We start from the raw sequence: 17606 nt of genomic DNA, 5'->3' as shown, positions 1-17606 counted from the left end.
CCACTCAGGCCGCCATCTTATTTGAAGTGTGTTTGGAACCTTTCCGCGCAGTACACCTCGCTGCACAGCTAACCATAGGTCAGGGCATCGTAGCTTCCTGCCAGGTGACCAAAGTTCGCAGGCAAATGGGTCCCTGGGACACATGCGGAGAGGCTCCTGCCCGGGCCACAGGCCGCCCACTGGCCCTGCCCCAGATCGAAGGCTGAAAAGCAGCCATGTCTGAGTCCACTGCGTCTCGAAGGATTATTGGACCAACACTTGTAGAAAACGGGGTCCTTGCGGGCAACTCATTGGAGGGACACAAAAAAATCTTTGCCCACTTTCTGCTGAAGCTTACCAGCGTTCAAACCTAAGCCCCTTACAAGGTCATCTGTTTAGCTAAACATGAGCTCATGATCTAAATTTACACAATATTGAAGAAATCAGATACAAAGTGAGACAATCAGCAAAAACAATCAATACCAGAATGAGATTCCCTAGGCCATCCATCTGATGATGGAATCATCAGGTGCAAGGCAGAAAATATACATAAAACTGGAACTGAAACAAGGAACAAGAAGGTTTTCAAAGGCTGGTAGGATCTCTAAAACATTTTTAAAATACATGTCGTTGATAAACCTAAATATTCAAAGGTTGTTTAATACCACAGATTAAGCATTTAGAAGAGTGAAATTATGCTGTTTTGAAAACTATGGCAGGTGAGATTTTCTGCCTAATTATATAAGAAGATTTCTCTAAAAAGTAGACATTATTTCAAAGACTTATTGGCTGTGAAATAAGTTAAGTGTATTTCAAATGGCTTGTCTGCAAAGAAAGGTGAGATGTAGGGAATCACAGAAAGACGAGGGGAAAATGTCAATATATACATTGCTATATGGTGAACTAAGCCTTAGGCCTGCCACAATGTAGAGGACCTGACCCTTAGAAACTTAAAATTGAGCGGGAATATTTAAAAGTTCAAATCTTTATAAGGAAAAAGATTGATGAAAATGAATATCCAAGTGATTTGATTGACATCAGAAGATCAAAACAATAAACCCTGAGAACATATAAAAAAAGATAAATAAAGATATGAGCAGAACTTAATACCACAGAAAACGTATAAAGTTCAGGTGAGGTAGTAAGTCCAAAGAATATTCTTTGGAAAGATTTAAAAGACACACTTTGATTAAGGAAAACACAAACATAATTAAAGAATATATAGAAAGAATCAGGACAATGTTATTGCAGAGAATATCTGAAATGCCAGTAAATTTGAACATTTCTGTAAAGTGGACCATTTTCTAGCTCCAACAGTTTACCAAAACTGACACAAGAGGAAATCATTTAAAGTCATCATGTCTCCCCTTGGAATTCTCGGAACGCCCTGGCCTCAGAATGCAGCATCTGTAGTCCATGGTAACCTCGGGAGAGTGGGCGGGGCTGAGGGAGGCTGGAATACTGCCCTCACTGAGGGAGTCTGTGTGGCCATCTCTGCTGTGACTGAACAAAGCGCAGGCGAGCATGCGGCACAGAGCAGGGCCCTCTGAACTCGGCAGACCCAGTGGGGTGTCATAAGCATTTAGGCCCAGGACATAGGGCGCCTTCTTTGTCTGCACAGCTGCCCAAACTCTCATTATTCCACTCAGGCCACCCACTTAGTTGAAGTGTGTGTGGAACCTGTCCGCGCAGAATACCTCGCTGCACAGGTAACCATAGGTCTGGGCATCGTAGCTTCCTGACAGGTGACCGAAGTTTGCAGGAGAGATGATTCCCAGGTTCAGACGCAGAGAGGCTCCTGCCCGGGCCACAGGCCGCCCACTGCCCCTGCCCAAGTTCGGGGGCCGAAAGCAGCCCTGTCTAAGTCCCCTAACCAGAGAGGGAGTATTGGACCAACACTTCGAGAGAACGGGGTCCTTGCGGGCAACTCATTGGAGGGACACAAATAAATCTTTGCCGACTTTTTGCTGAAACTTACGAGCGTTCACACCTTAGCCTCTTACAAGGTCAGCTGTTTAGCTAAACATGAGCTCATGATCTAAATTCACACAATAATGAAGAAATCAGCTACAAAGGGAGACAATCAGCACAAACAATCAATCCCAGAATTAGATTCCCTAGGCCATCCGTCAGATGTTGGAATAATCAGGTGGTAGGCACAAAATATACATAAATCTGGAAATGAAACAAAGAACAAGGATGTTTTCAAAGACTGGTAGGATCTCTAAAACATTTTTAAAATACGTGTCATTGATAAAGCTAAAAACTCAAAGGTTGTTTAATACAAGAAATTAAGCAGTGAGAAGAGTGAATTTATGCTGTTTAGAAAACTATGGAAGGTGAGATTTTCTGCCTAATTATATAAGATGATTTCTCTAAAAAATACACATTATTTCAAAGACTTATTGGCTGTGAAATAAGTTAAGGGTATTTCAAATGGCTTGTCTGCAAAGAAAGGTGAGACGTAGGGAATCACAGAAAGCCGAGGGGATAATATGTCAATATATACATTGCTATATGGTGAACTAAGCCTTAGGCCTGCAACAGTGTAGAGGAATGGACCCATAGAAACGTACAAATAAGCTGGAACCTTTAAAAGTTCAAATCTTTATAAGTAAAAAGATTTATTAAAATGAATAACCAAGTGTTTTACTTGACATCAGAAAATCAAAGCAATAAACCATGAGAACATAGATAAAAGATAAATAAAGATATGAGCAGAACTTAATACCACAGAAAACGTATAAAATTCAGGTGATTTAGTAAGTCCAAAGAATATTCTTTGAAAAGATTAAAAAGACACACTTTGATAAAGGAAAACCAAAACATAAGTAAAGAATATACAGAAAGAATCAGGACAATGTTATAGCAGAGAATATATGAAATGCCAGTAAATTTGAACATTTATGTAAATTGGACCATTTCCTTTCTCCTAAAGTTTACCAAAACTGACACAGGAGGAAATCATTTAAAGTCATCATGTCTGACCTTGGCATTCTCGGAACGCTCTGGCCTCAGAATGCAGCATCTGTAGTCCATAGTAACCTGGGGAGAGGAGGCGTGGCTGAGGGAGTTTGGAAGCCTGCCCTCACTGAGGGAGTGTGTCTGGCCATCTCTGCTGAGACTGAACAAAGGGCAGGGGAGCAGCGGGCCCAGGGCCGAGCCCTCAGAGCCCGGCAGACCCAGTGTGTGTCACAAGCATTTAGGCCCAGGCCAAAGGGCGCCTTCTTTGTCTGCACAGCTGCCCAAACAATCACCTTTCCACTCAGGCCGCCCTCTTATTTGAAGTGTGTTTGGAACCTGTCCGCGCAGTACACCTCGCTGCACAGCTAAGCATAGGTCAGGGCATCGTAGCTTCCTGCCAGGTGACCGATGTTCGCAGGCAAATGTGTCCCTGGGACACATGCGGAGAGGCTCCTGCCCGGGCCACAGGCCGCCCACTGGCCCTGCCCCAGATCGAAGGCTGAAAAGCAGCCATGCCTGAGTCCACTGCCTCTCGAAGGAGTATTGGACCAAGACTTGTAGAAAACGGGGTCCTTGCGGGCAACTCATTGGAGGGAAATAAATAAATCTTTGCCGACTTTCTGCTGAAGCTTACCAGAGTTCACACCTAAGCCTCTTACAAGGTCAGCTGTTTAGCTAAACATGAGCTCATGATCTAAATTTACACAATATTGAAGAAATCAGCTACAAAGTGAGACAATCAGCAAAAACAATCAATACCAGAATTAGATTCCCTAGGCCATCCATCTGATGTTGGAATCATCAGGTGCAAGGCAGAAAATATACATAAACCTGGAACTGAAACAAGGAACAAGGAGGTTTTCAAAGGCTGGTAGGATCTCTAAAACATTTTTAAAGTACATGTCGTTGATAAACCTAAATACTCAAAGGTTGTTTAATACCACAGATTAAGCATTGAGAAGAGTGAAATTATGCTGTTTTGAAAACTATGGCAGGTGAGATTTTCTGCTTAATTATATAAGAAGATTTCTCTAAAAAATAGACATTATATCAAAGACTTATTGGCTGTGAAATAAGTTAAGTGTATTTCAAATGGCTTGTCTGCAAAGAAAGGTGAGATGTAGGGAATCACAGAAAGTCGAGGGGAAAATGTCAATATATACATTGCTATATGGTGAACTAAGCCTTAGGCCAGCAACAATGTAGAGGACCTGACCCTTAGAAACTTAAAAGTGAGCGGGAATCTTTAAAAGTTCAAATCTTTATAAGTAAAAAGATTGATGAAAATGAATATCCAAGTGATTTGATTGACATCAGAAGATCAAAACAATAAACCCTGAGAACATATAAAAAAGATAAATAAAGATATGAGCAGAACTTAATACCACAGAAAACGTATAAAATTCAGGTGAGGTAGTAAGTAAAAGAATATTTTTGAAAAGATGTAAAAGACACACTTTGATTAAGGAAAACACAAACATAATTAAAGAATATATAGAAAGAATCAGGACAATGTTATAACAGAGAATATCTGAAATGCATGTAAATTTGAACATTTCTGTAAAGTGGGCCATTTCCTAGCTCCTACAGTTTACCAAAACTGACACAAGAGGGAATCATTTAAGGTCATCATGTCTGCCCTTGTTATTCTCGGAACGCCCTGGCCTCAGAATGCATCATCTGTAGTCCATGGTAACCTGCGGAGAGGGGGCGGGGCTGAGGGAGGCTGGAATACTACCCTCAATGAGGGAGTGGGTGTGGCCATCTCTGCTGTGACTGAACAAAGGTCAGGGGAGCAGGGGGCACAGAGCAGGGCCCTCTGAGTTCGGCAGGCCCAGTGGGGTGTCATAAGCATTTAGGCCCAGGCCATAGGGCGCCTTCTTTGTCTGCACACCTGCCCAAACTCTCACGTTTCCACTCAGGCCACCCACTTAGTTGAAGTGTGTGTGGAACCTGTCTGCGCAGTATACCTCGCTGCACAGCTTACCATAGGTCTGGGCATCGTAGCTTCCTGCCAGGTGACTGAAGTTCTCAGGAGAGATGATTCCCAGGTTCTGACGCAGAGAGGCTCCTGCCCGGGCCACAGGCCGCCCACTGCCCCTGCCCAAGATCGGGGGCCGAAAGCAGCCCTGTCTAAGTCCCCTACCCGTAGAGGGAGTATTGGACCAACACTTCTAGAAAACTGGGTCCTTGTGGGCAACTCATTGGAGGGACACAAATAAATCTTTGCCGACTTTTTGCTGAAACTTACGAGGGTTCACACCTAAGCATCTTACAAGGTCAGGGTTTAGCTAAACATGAGCTCATGATCTAAATTTACACAATAATGAAGAAATCAGCTACAAAGGGAGACAATCAGCAAAAACAATGAATCCCAGAATTAGATTCCCTAGGCCATCCGTCAGATGTTGGAATAATCAGGTGCTAGGCACAAAATATACATAAATCTGGAAATGAAACAAGGAACAAGGATGTTTTCAAAGACTGGTATGATCTCTAAAACATTTTTAAAGTACATGTCATTGATAAAGCTAAATACTCAAAGGTTGTTTAATACAACAAATTAAGCAGTGAGAAGAGTGAAATTATGCTGTTTAGAAAACTATGGAAGGTGAGATTTTCTGCCTAATTATATAAGATGATTTCTCTAAAAAATACACATTATTTCAAAGACTTATTGGCTGTGAAATAAGTTAAGGGTATTTCAAATGGCTTGTCTGCAAAAAAAGGTGAGACGTAGGGAATCACAGAAAGCCGAGGGGATAATATGTCAATATATACCTTGCTATATGGTGAACTAAGCCTTAGGCCGGCAACAGTGTAGAGGAATGGACCCATAGAAACGTACAAATAAGCTGGAATCTTTAAAAGTTCAAATCTTTATAAGTAAAAAGATTTATTAAAATGAATAACCAAGTGTTTTAATTGACAACAGAAAATTAAATCAATAAACCATGAGAACATAGATAAAAGATAAATAAAGATATGAGCAGAACTTAATACCACAGAAAACGTATAAAATTCAGGAGACCTAGTAAGTCCAATGAATATTGTTTGAAAATATTTAAAAGACACACTTTGATTTAGGAAAACAAAAACATAAGTAAAGAATATACAGAAAGAATCAGGACAATGTTATAGCAGAGAATATATGAAATGCCAGTCAATTTGAACATTTCTGTAAAGTGGACCATTTCCTATCTCCTAAAGTTTACCCAAACTGACACAAGAGGAAATCATTTAAAGTCATCATGTCTGACCTTGTCATTTTCGGAACGCTCTGGCCTCAGAATGCAGCATCTGTAGTCCATAGTAACCTGGGGAGAGGAGGCGTGGCTGAGGGAGTTTGGAAGCCTGCCCACACTGAGGGAGAGGGTGTGGCCATCTCCGCTGAGACTGAAGAAAGGGCAGGTGAGCAGCGCGCCCAGGGCCGAGCCCTCAGAGCCCGGCAGACCCAGTGGGTGTCTCAAGCATTTAGGCCCAGGCCAAAGGGCGCCTTCTTTGTCTGCACAGCTGCCCAAACTCTCACCTTTCCACTCAGGCCGCCCTCTTATTTGAAGTGTGTTTGGAACCTGTCCGCGCAGTACACCTCTCTGCACAGCTAACCATATGTCAGGGCATCGTAGCTTCCTGCCAGGTGACCAAAGTTCGCAGGCAAATGGGTCCCTGGGACACATGCGTAGAGGCTCCTGCCCGGGCCACAGGCTGCCCACTGGCCCTGCCCCAGATCGAAGGCTGAAAAGCAGCCATGCCTGAGTCCACTGCCTCTCGAAGGAGTATTGGACCAAGACTTGTAGAAAACGGTGTCCTTGCGGCCAACTCATTGGAGGGACACAAATAAATCTTTGCCGACTTTCTGCTGAAGCTTACCAGAGTTCACAACTAAGCCTCTTACAAGGTCAGCTGTTTAGCTAAACATGAGCTCATGATCTAAATTTACACAATATTGAAGAAATCAGCTACAAAGTGAGACAATCAGCAAAAACAATCAATACCAGAATTAGATTCCCTAGGCATCCATCTGATGTTGGAATCATCAGGTGCAAGGCAGAAAATATACATAAAACTGGAACTGAAACAAGGAACAAGGAGGTTTTCAAAGGCTGGTAGGATCTCTAAAACATTTTTAAAGTACATGTCGTTGATAAACCTAAATATTCAAATGTTCTTTAATACCACAGATTAAGCATTGAGACGAGTGAAATTATGCTGTTTTGAAAACTATGGCAGGTGAGATTTTCTGCCTAATTATGTAAGAAGGTTTCTCTAAAAAATACACATTATTTCAAAGACTTATTGGCTGTGAAATAAGTTAAGGGTATTTCAAATGGCTTGTCTGCAAAGAAAGGTGAGACGTAGGGTATCACAGAAAGCAGAGGGGATAATATGTCAATATATACATTGCTATATGGTGAACTAAGCCTTAGGCCGGCAACAGTGTAGAGGAATGGACCCTTAGAATCGTACAAGTAAGCTGGAATCTTTAAAAGTTAAAATCTTTATAAGTAAAAAGATTTATTAAAATGAATAACAAACTGTTTTACTTGACATCAGAAAATCAAAACAATAAACCATGAGAACATAGAAAAAAGATAAATAAAGATATGAGCAGAACTTAATACAACAGAAAACGTATAAAATTCAGGTGAGGTAGTAAGTCCAAAGAATATTCTTTGAAAAGATTTAAAAGACTCACTTTGATTAAGGAAAACACAAACATAATTAAAGAATATATAGAAAGAATCAGGACAATGTTATAGCAGAGAATATCTGAAATGCCAGTAAATTTGAATATTTCTGTAAAGTGGGCCATTTCCTAGCTCCTACAGTTTACCAAAACTGACACAAGAGGAAATCATTTAAGGTCATCATGTCTGCCCTTGGCATTCTTGGAACGCCCTGGCCTCTGAATGCAGCATCTGTAGTCCATGGTAACCTGCGGAGACGGGGCTGGGCTGAGGGAGGCTGGAATACTGCCCTCACTGAGGGAGTGGGTGTGGCCATCTCTGCAGTGACTGAACAAAGGGCAGGGGATCAGGGTGCACAGAGCAGGGCCCTCTGAGCTCGGCAGGCCCAGTGGGGTGTCATAAGCATTTTGGCCCAGGTCATAGGGCACCTTCTTTGTCTGCACAGCTGCCCAAACTCTCACTTTTCCACTCAGGCCACCCACTTAGTTGAAGTGTGTGTGGATCCTGTCCGCGCAGTATACCTCGCTGCACAGCTAACCATAGGTCTGGGCATCGAAGCTTCCTGTCAGGTGACTGAAGTTCGCAGGAGAGATGATTCCCAGGTTCTGACGCAGAGAGGCTCCTGCCCGGGCCACAGGCCGACCACTGCCCCTGCCCAAGATCAGGAGCCGAAAGCAGCTCTGTCTAAGTCCCCTACCCGTAGAGGGAGTATTGGACCAACACTTCTAGAAAACGGGGTCCTTGTGGGCAACTCATTGGAGGGACACATATAAAACTTTGCCGACTTTTTGCTGAAACTTACGAGCGTTCACACCTAAGCCTCTTACAATGTCAGTGGTTTAGCTAAACATGAGCTCATGATCAAAATTTACACAATAATGAAGAAATCAGCTACAAAGGGAGAAAATCAGCAAAAACAATCAATCCCAGAATTACATTCCCTAGGCCATCCGTCAGATGTTGGAATAATCAGGTGCTAGGCACAAAATATACATAAATCTGGAAATGAAACAAGGAACAAGGATGTTTTCAAAGACTGGTAGGATCTCTAAAACATTTTTAAAGTACATGTCATTGATAAAGCTAAATACTCAAAGGTTGTTTAATACAACAAATTAAGCATTGAGAAGAGTGAAATTATGCTGTTTAGAAAACTATGGAAGGTGAGATTTTCTGCCTAATTATATAAGATGATTTCTCTAAAAAATACACATTATTTCAAAGACTTATTGGCTGTGAAATAAGTTAAGGGTATTTCAAATGGCTTGTCTGCAAAGAAAGGTGAGACGTAGGGAATCACAGAAAGCCGAGGGGATAATATGTCAATATATACATTGCTATATAGTGAACTAAGCCTTAGGCCGGCAACAGTGTAGAGGAATGGACCCATAGAAACGTACAAATAAGCTGGAATCTTTAAAAGTTCAAATCTTTATAAGTAAAAAGATTTATTAAAATGAATAACTAAGTGTTTAACTTGACATCAGAAAATCAAAGCAATAAACCATGAGAACATAGATAAAAGATAAATAAAGTTATGAGCAGAACTTAATACAACAGAAAACGTATAAAATTCAGGTGAGCTACTAAGTCCAAAGAATATTCTTTGAAAAGATTTAAAAGACACACTTTGATTAAGGAAAACAAAAACATAAGTAAAGAATATACAGAAAGAATCAGGACAATGTTATAGCAGAGAATATATGAAATGCCAGTAAATTTGAACATTTCTGTAAAGTGGACCATTTCCTATCTCCTAAAGTTTACCAAAACTGACACAAGAGGAAATCATTTAAAGTCATCATGTCTGACCTTGGCATTCTCGGAACGCTCTGGCCTCAGAATGCAGCATCTGTAGTCCATAGTAACCTGGGGAGAGGAGGCGTGGCAGAGGGAGTTTGGAACACTGCCCTCACTGAGGGAGTGGGTGTGGCCATCTCTGCTGAGACTGAAGAAAGGGCAGGTGAGCAGCGCGCCCAGGGCCGAGCCCTCAGAGCCCGGCAGACCCAGTGGGTGTCTCAAGCATTTAGGCCCAGGCCAAAGGGCGCCTTCTTTGTCTGCACAGCTCCCCAAACTCTCACCTTTCCACTCAGGCCGCCCTCTTATTTGAAGTGTGTTAGGAACCTGTCCGCACAGTACACCTCGCTGCACAGCTAACCATAGGTCAGGGCATCGTAGCTTCCTGCCAGGTGACCGAAGTTCGCAGGCAAATGGGTCCCTGGGACACATGCGGAGAGGCTCCTGCCCGGGCCACAGGCCGCCCACTGGCCCTGCCCCAGATCGAAGGCTGAAAAGCAGCCATGCCTGAGTCCACTGCCTCTCGAAGGAGTATTGGACCAAGACTTGTAGAAAACGGGGTCCTTGCGGGCAACTCATTGGAGGGACACAAATAAATCTTTGCCGACTTTCTGCTGAAGCTTACCAGAGTTCACACCTAAGCCTCTTACAAGGTCAGCTGTTTAGCTAAAATGAGCTCATGATCTAAATTTACACAATAATGAAGAAATCAGCTACAAAGGGAGACAATCAGCAAAAACAATCAATACCAGAATTAGATTCCCTAGGCCATCCATCAGATGTTGGAATAATCAGGTGCTAGGCAGAAAATATACATAAACCTGGAAATGAAACAAGGAACAAGGATGTTTTCAAAGACTGGTAGGATCTCTAAAACATTTTTAAAGTACATGTCATTGATAAAGCTAAATACTCAAAGGTTGTTTAATACAACAAATTAAGCAGTGAAAAGAGTGAAATTATGCTGTTTAGAAAACGATGGAAGGTGAGATGTTCTCCCTAATTATATAAGATGATTTCTCTAAAAAATACACATTATTTCAAAGACTTATTGGCTGTGAAATAAGTTAAGGGTATTTCAAATGGCTTGTCTGCAAAGAAAGGTGAGACATAGGGAATCACAGAAAGCCGTGGGGATAATATATCAATATATACATTGCTATATGGTGAACTAATCCTTAGGCCGGCAACAGTGTAGAGGAATGGACCCTTAGAAACGTACAAGTAAGCAAAAATCTTTAAAAGTTCAAATCTTTATAAGTAAAAAGATTGATTAAAATGAATAACCAAGTGTTTTACTTGACATCAGAAAATCAAAACAATAAACCCTGAGAACATAGAAAAAAGATAAATAAAGATATGAGCAGAACTTAATACAACAGAAAACGTATACAATTCAGGTGATTTAGTAAGTCCAAAGAATATTCTTTGAAAAGATTTAAAAGACACACTTTGATTAAGGAAAACAAAAACATAAGTAAAGAATATACAGAAAGAATCAGGACAATGTTATAGCAGAGAATATATGAAATGCCAGTAAATTTGAACATTTCTGTAAAGTGGACCATTTCCTAGCTGCTAAAGTTTACCAAAACTGACACAAGAGGAAATCATTTAAAGTCATCATGTCTGCACTTGGCATTCTCGTAACTCCGTGGCCTCAGAATGCAGCATCTGTAGTCCAAGGTAACCTGCGGAGAGGGGGCGTGGCTGAGGGAGGTTGGAAGACTGCCTTCACAGAGGGAGTTGGTGTGGCCATCTCTGCTGTGACTGAACAAAGGGCAGGGGAGCAGGGGGCCCAGTGTAGGGGCCTCAGAGCCCGGCAGACCCAGTGGGGTGTCACAAGCATTTAGGCCCAGGCCAAAGGGCGCCTTCTTTGTCTGCACAGCTGCCCCAACTCTCACCTTTGCACTCATGCCGCCCTCTTATTTGAAGTGTGTTTGGAACCTGTCTGCGCAGTACACCTCGCTGCACAGCTAACCATAGGTCAGGGCATCATAGCTTCCTGCCAGGTGACCGAAGTTCGCAGGCAGATGGGTCCCTGGGACACACGCGGAGAGGCTCCTGCCCGGGCCACAGGCCGCCCACTGGCCCTGCCCCAGATCGAAGGCTGAAAAGCAGCCATGCCTGAGTCCACTGCCTCTCGAAGGAGTATTGGACCAACACTTGTAGAAAACGGGGTCCTTGCGGGCAACTCATTGGAGGGACACAAATAAATCTTTGCCGACTTTCTGCTGAAGCATACCAGCGTTCACACATAAGCCTCTTACAAGGTCACCTGTTTAGCTAAACATGAGCTCATGATCTAAATTTACACAATATTGAAGAAATCAGCTACAAAGTGAGACAATCAGCAAAAACAATCAATACCAGAATTAGATTCCCTAGGACATCCATCTGATGTTGGAATAATCAGGTGCAAGGCAGAAAATATACATAAATCTGGAACTGAACCAAGGCACAAGGAGGTTTTCAAAGGCTGGTAGGATCTCTAAAACATTTTTAAAGTACATGTCGTTGATAAACATAAATACTCAAAGGTTGTTTAATACCACAGATTAAGCATTGAGAAGAGTGAAATTATGCTGTTTTGAAAACTATGGCAGGTGAGATTTTCTGCCTAATTATATAAGAAGATTTCTCTAAAAAATAGACATTATTTCAAAGACTTATTGGCTGTGAAATAAGTTAAGTGTATTTCAAATGGCTTGTCTGCAAAGAAAGGTGAGATGTAGGGAATCACAGAAAGTCGAGGGGAAAATGTCAATATATACATTGCTATATGGTGAACTAAGCCTTAGGCCAGCTACAATGTAGAAGACCTGACACTTAGAAACTTAAAAGGGAGCTGGAATCTTTAAAAGTTCAAAACTTTGGGCTTCCCTAGTGGCGCAGTGGTTGAGAGTCCGCCTGCCGATGCTGGGGATACGGGTTCGTGCCCCGGTCTGGGAGGATCACACATGCCGCGGAGCGGCTGGGCCCATGAGCCATGGCCGCTGAGCCTGTGCGTCCGGAGCCTGTGCTCCGCAATGGGAGGGGCCACATGGGGGAGGCCCGGTAACATAAAAAAATAAAAAAAAAATCAAATCTTTTTAAGTAAAAAGATTTATTAAAATGAATAACCAAGTGTTTTAATTGACATCAGAAGATCAAAACAATAAACCCTGAGAACATAGAAAAATGATAAATAAAGATATGAGCAGAACTTAATACCACAGAAAACGCATAAAATTCTGGTGAGGTAGTAAGTCCAAAGAATATTCTTTGAAAATATTTAAAAGACAAACTTTGATTAAGGAAAACACAAACATAATTAAAGAATATATAGAAAGAATCAGGACAATGTTATAGCAGAGAATATATGAAATGCCAGTAAATTTGAACATTTCTGTAAAGCGGACCATTTCCTAGCTCCTACAGTTTACCAAAACTGACACAAGAGGAAATCATTTAAGGTCATCATGTCTGCCCTTGGCATACTCGGAACGCCCTGGCCTCAGAATGCAGCATCTGTAGTCCATAGTAAACTGTGGAGAGGGGGCGTGGCTGAGGGAGGCTGGAACACTGCCCTCACTGAGGGAGTGGGTGTGGCCATCTCTGCTGTGACTGAACAAAGGGCAGGGGAGCAGGGGGCCCAGGGCCGAGCCCTCAGAGCCCGGCAGACCCAGTGGGTGTCACAAGCATTTAGGCCCAGGACAAAGGGCGCCTTCTTTGTCTGCACAGCTGACCAAACCCTCACCTTTCCACTCAGGCCGCCCTCTTATTTGAAGTGTGTTTGGAACCTGTTCGCACAGTACACCTCGCTGCACAGCTAATCATAGGACAGGGCATCATAGCTTCCTGCCATGTGACCGAAGTTCGCAGGCAAATGTGTCCCTGGGACACATGCGGAGAGGCTCCTGCCCGGGCCACAGGCCGCCCACTGGCCCTGCCCCAGATCGAAGGCTGAAAAGCAGCCATGCCTGAGACCACTGCCTCTAGAAGGAGTATTGGACTAACACTTGTAGAAAACGGGGTCCTTGCGGGCAACTCATTGGAGGGACAAAAATAAATCTTTGCCGACTTTCTGCTGAAGCATACCAGCGTTCACACATAAGCCTCTTACAAGGTCACCTGTTTAGCTAAACATGAGCTCATGATCTAAATTTACACAATATTGAAGAAATCAGCTACAAAGTGAGACAATCAGCAAAAACAATCAATACCAGAATTAGATTCCCTAGGACATCCATCTGATGATGGAATAATCAGGTGCAAGGCAGAAAATATACATAAATCTGGAACTTAAACAAGGCACAAGGAGGTTTTCAAAGGCTTGTAGGATCTCTAAAACATTTTTAAAGTACATGTCGTTGATAAACATAAATACTCAAAGGTTTTTTAATACCACAGATTAAGCATTGAGAAGAGTGAAATTATGCTGTTTTGAAAACTATGGCAGGTGAGATTTTCTGCCTAATTATGTAAGAAGATTTCTCTAAAAACTAGACATTATTTCAAAGACTTATTGGCTGTGAAATAAGTTAAGTGTATTTCAAATGGCTTGTCTGCAAAGAAAGGTGAGATGTAGGGAATCACAAAAAGTCGAGGGGAAAATGGCAATATATACATTGCTATATGGTGAACTAAGCCTTAGGCCAGCCACAATGTAGAGGACCTGACCCTTAGAAACTTAAAAGTGAGCTGGAATCTTTAAAAGTTCAAATCTTTATAGGAAAAAAGATTGATGAAAATGAATAACCAAGTGTTTTAATTGACATCAGAAGATCAAAACAATAAACCCTGAGAACATAGAAAAAAGATAAATAAAAATATGAGCAGAACTTAATACCACAGAAAACGTATAAAATTCAGGTGAGGTAGTAAGTCCAAGGAATATTCTTTGAAAAGATTTAAAAGACACACTTTGATTAAGGAAAACACAAACATAATTAAAAAATATATAGAAAGAATCAGGACAATATTATAGCAGAGAATATATGAAATCCCAGGAAATTTGAACATTTCGGTAAAGTTGACCATTTCCTAGCTCCTACAGTTTACCAAAACTGACACAAGAGGAAATCATTTAAGGTCATCATGTCTGCCCTTGGCATTCTCGGAACGCCCTGGCCTCAGAATGCAGCATCTGTAGTCCATGGTAACCTGCGGAGAGTGGGCGGGGCTGAGGGAGGCTGGAACACTGCCCTCACTGAGGGAGTGGGTGTGGCCATCTCTGCTGTGACTGAACAAAGGGAAGGGGATCAGGGGGCCCAGGGCAGGGCCCTCAGAGCCCGGCAGGCCCAGTGGGGTGTCATAAGCATTTAGGCCCAGGCCATAGGTCGCCTTCTTTGTCTGCACAGCTGCCCAAACTCTCAATTTTCCTCTCAGGCAACAGACTTATTTGAAGTGTGTGTGGAACCTGTCCGCGCAGTATACATCGCTGCACAGCTAACCATAGGTCAGGGCATCGTATCTTCCAGCCAGGTGACCGAAGTTCGCAGGAGAGATGATTCCCAGGTTCACACGCAGAGAGGCTCCTGCCCGGGCCACAGGCCGCCCACTGCCCCTGCCCAAGATCGGGGGCCGAAAGCAGCCCTGTCTAAGTCCCCTACCCCTAGAGGGAGTATTGGACCAACACTTCTAGAAAACGGGGTCCTTGCGGGCAACTCATTGGAGGGACACAAATAAATCTTTGCCGACTTTTTGCTGAAACTTACGAGCGTTCACACCTAAGCCTCTTACAAGGTCAGCTGTTTAGCTAAACATGAGCTCATGATCTAAATTTACACAATAATGAAGAAATCAGCTACAAAGGGAGACAATCAGCAAAAACAATCAATACCAGAATTAGATTCCCTAGGCCATCCGTCAGATGTTGGAATAATCAGGTGCTAGGCAGAAAATATGCATAAACCTGGAAATGAAACAAGGAACAAGGATGTTTTCAAAGACTGGTAGGATCTCTAAAGCATTTTTAAAGTACATGTCATTAATAAAGATAAATACTCAAAGGTTGTTTAATACAACAAATTAAGCAGTGAGAAGAGTGAAATTATGCTGTTTAGAAAACTATGGCAGGTGAGATTTTCTGCCTAATGAAATAAGAAGATTTCTCTAAAAAATACACATTATTTCAAAGACTTATTGGCTGTGAAATAAGTTAAGGGTATTTCAAATGTCTTGTCTGCAAAGAAAGGTGAGAGGTAGGGAATCACAGAAAGCCGCGGGGATAATATGTCAATATATACATTGCTATATGGTGAACTAAGCCTTAGGCCTGCAACAGTGTAGAGAAATGGACCCTTAGAAACGTACAAGTAATCTGGAATCTTTAAAAGTTCAAATCTTTATAAGTAAAAAGATTGATTAAAATGAATAACCAAGTGTTTTACTTGACTTCAGAAAATCAAAACAATAAACCATGAGAACATAGAAAAAAGATAAATAAAGATATGAGCAGAACTTAATACCACAGAAAACGTATAAAATTCAGGTGAGGTAGTAAGTCCAAAGAATATTCTTTGAAAAGATTTAAAAGACACACTTTGTTTAAGGAAAACACAAACATAATTAAAGAATATATAGAAAGAATCAGGACAATGTTATAGCAGAGAATATATGAAATGCCAGTAAATTTGAACATTTCTGTAAAGTTGACCATTTCCTAGCTCCTACAGTTTACCAAAACTGACACAAGAGGAAATCATTTAAGGTCATCATGTCTGCCCTTGGCATTCTCGGAACGCCCTGGCCTCTGAATGCAGCATCTGTAGTCCATGGTAAGCTGCGGAGAGTGGGCGGGGCTGAGGGAGGCTGGAACACTGCCCTCACTGAGGGAGTGGGTGTGGCCATCTATGCTGTGACTGAACAAATGGCAGGGGAGCATGGGGCTCAGGGCAGGGCCCTCAGAGCCCGGCAGGCCCAGTGGGGTGTCATAAGCATTTAGGCCCAGGCCATAGGGCGCCTTCTTTTTCTGCACAGCTGCCCAAACTCTCACTTTTCCACTCAGGCCACCCACTTAGTTGAAGTGTGTGTGGAACCTGTCCGCGCAGTATACCTCGCTGCACAGCTAACCATAGGTCTGGGCATCGTAGCTTCCTGCCAGGTGACCGAAGTTCGCAGGAGAGATGATTCCCAGGTTCCCACGAAGAGAGGCTCCTGCCCGGGCCACAGGCCGCCCACTGGCCCTGTCCAAGATCGGGGCCCGGAAGCAGCCCTGTCTAAGTCCCCTACCCCTGGAGGGAGTATTGGACCAACACTTCTAGAAAACGGGGTCCTTGCGGGCAACTCATTGGAGGGACACAAATAAATCTTTGCCGACTTTTTGCTGAAACTTACGAGCGTTCACACCTAAGCCTCTTACAAGGTCAGCTGTTTAGCTAAAATGAGCTCATGATCTAAATTTACACAATAATGAAGGAATCAGCTACAAAGGGAGACAATCAGCAAAAACAATCAATACCAGAATTAGATTCCCTAGGCCATCCATCAGATGTTGGAATAATCAGGTGCTAGGCAGAAAATATACATAAACCTGGAAATGAAACAAGGAACAAGGATGTTTTCAAAGACTGGTAGGATCTCTAAAACATTTTTAAAGTACATGTCATTGATAAAGCTAAATACTCAAAGGTTGTTTAATACAACAAATTAAGCAGTGAAAAGAGTGAAATTATGCTGTTTAGAAAACGATGGAAGGTGAGATGTTCTCCCTAATTATATAAGATGATTTCTCTAAAAAATACACATTATTTCAAAGACTTATTGGCTGTGAAATAAGTTACGGGTATTTCAAATGGCTTGTCTGCAAAGAAAGGTGAGACATAGGGAATCACAGAAAGCCGTGGGGATAATATATCAATATATACATTGCTATATGGTGAACTAATCCTTAGGCCGGCAACAGTGTAGAGGAATGGACCCTTAGAAACGTACAAGTAAGCAAAAATCTTTAAAAGTTCAAATCTTTATAAGTAAAAAGATTGATTAAAATGAATAACCAAGTGTTTTACTTGACATCAGAAAATCAAAACAATAAACCCTGAGAACATAGAAAAAAGATAAATAAAGATATGAGCAGAACTTAATACAACAGAAAACGTATACAATTCAGGTGATTTAGTAAGTCCAAAGAATATTCTTTGAAAAGATTTAAAAGACACACTTTGATTAAGGAAAACAAAAACATAAGTAAAG

The sequence above is a fragment of the Mesoplodon bidens genome (assembly GCF_964165515.1).
Source record: "Mesoplodon bidens genome assembly, chromosome: Y".
NCBI lineage: Eukaryota > Metazoa > Chordata > Mammalia > Artiodactyla > Ziphiidae > Mesoplodon > Mesoplodon bidens.
The sequence above is the reverse complement of the archived record's forward strand: the minus strand, read 5'-3'. Positions refer to the sequence as shown.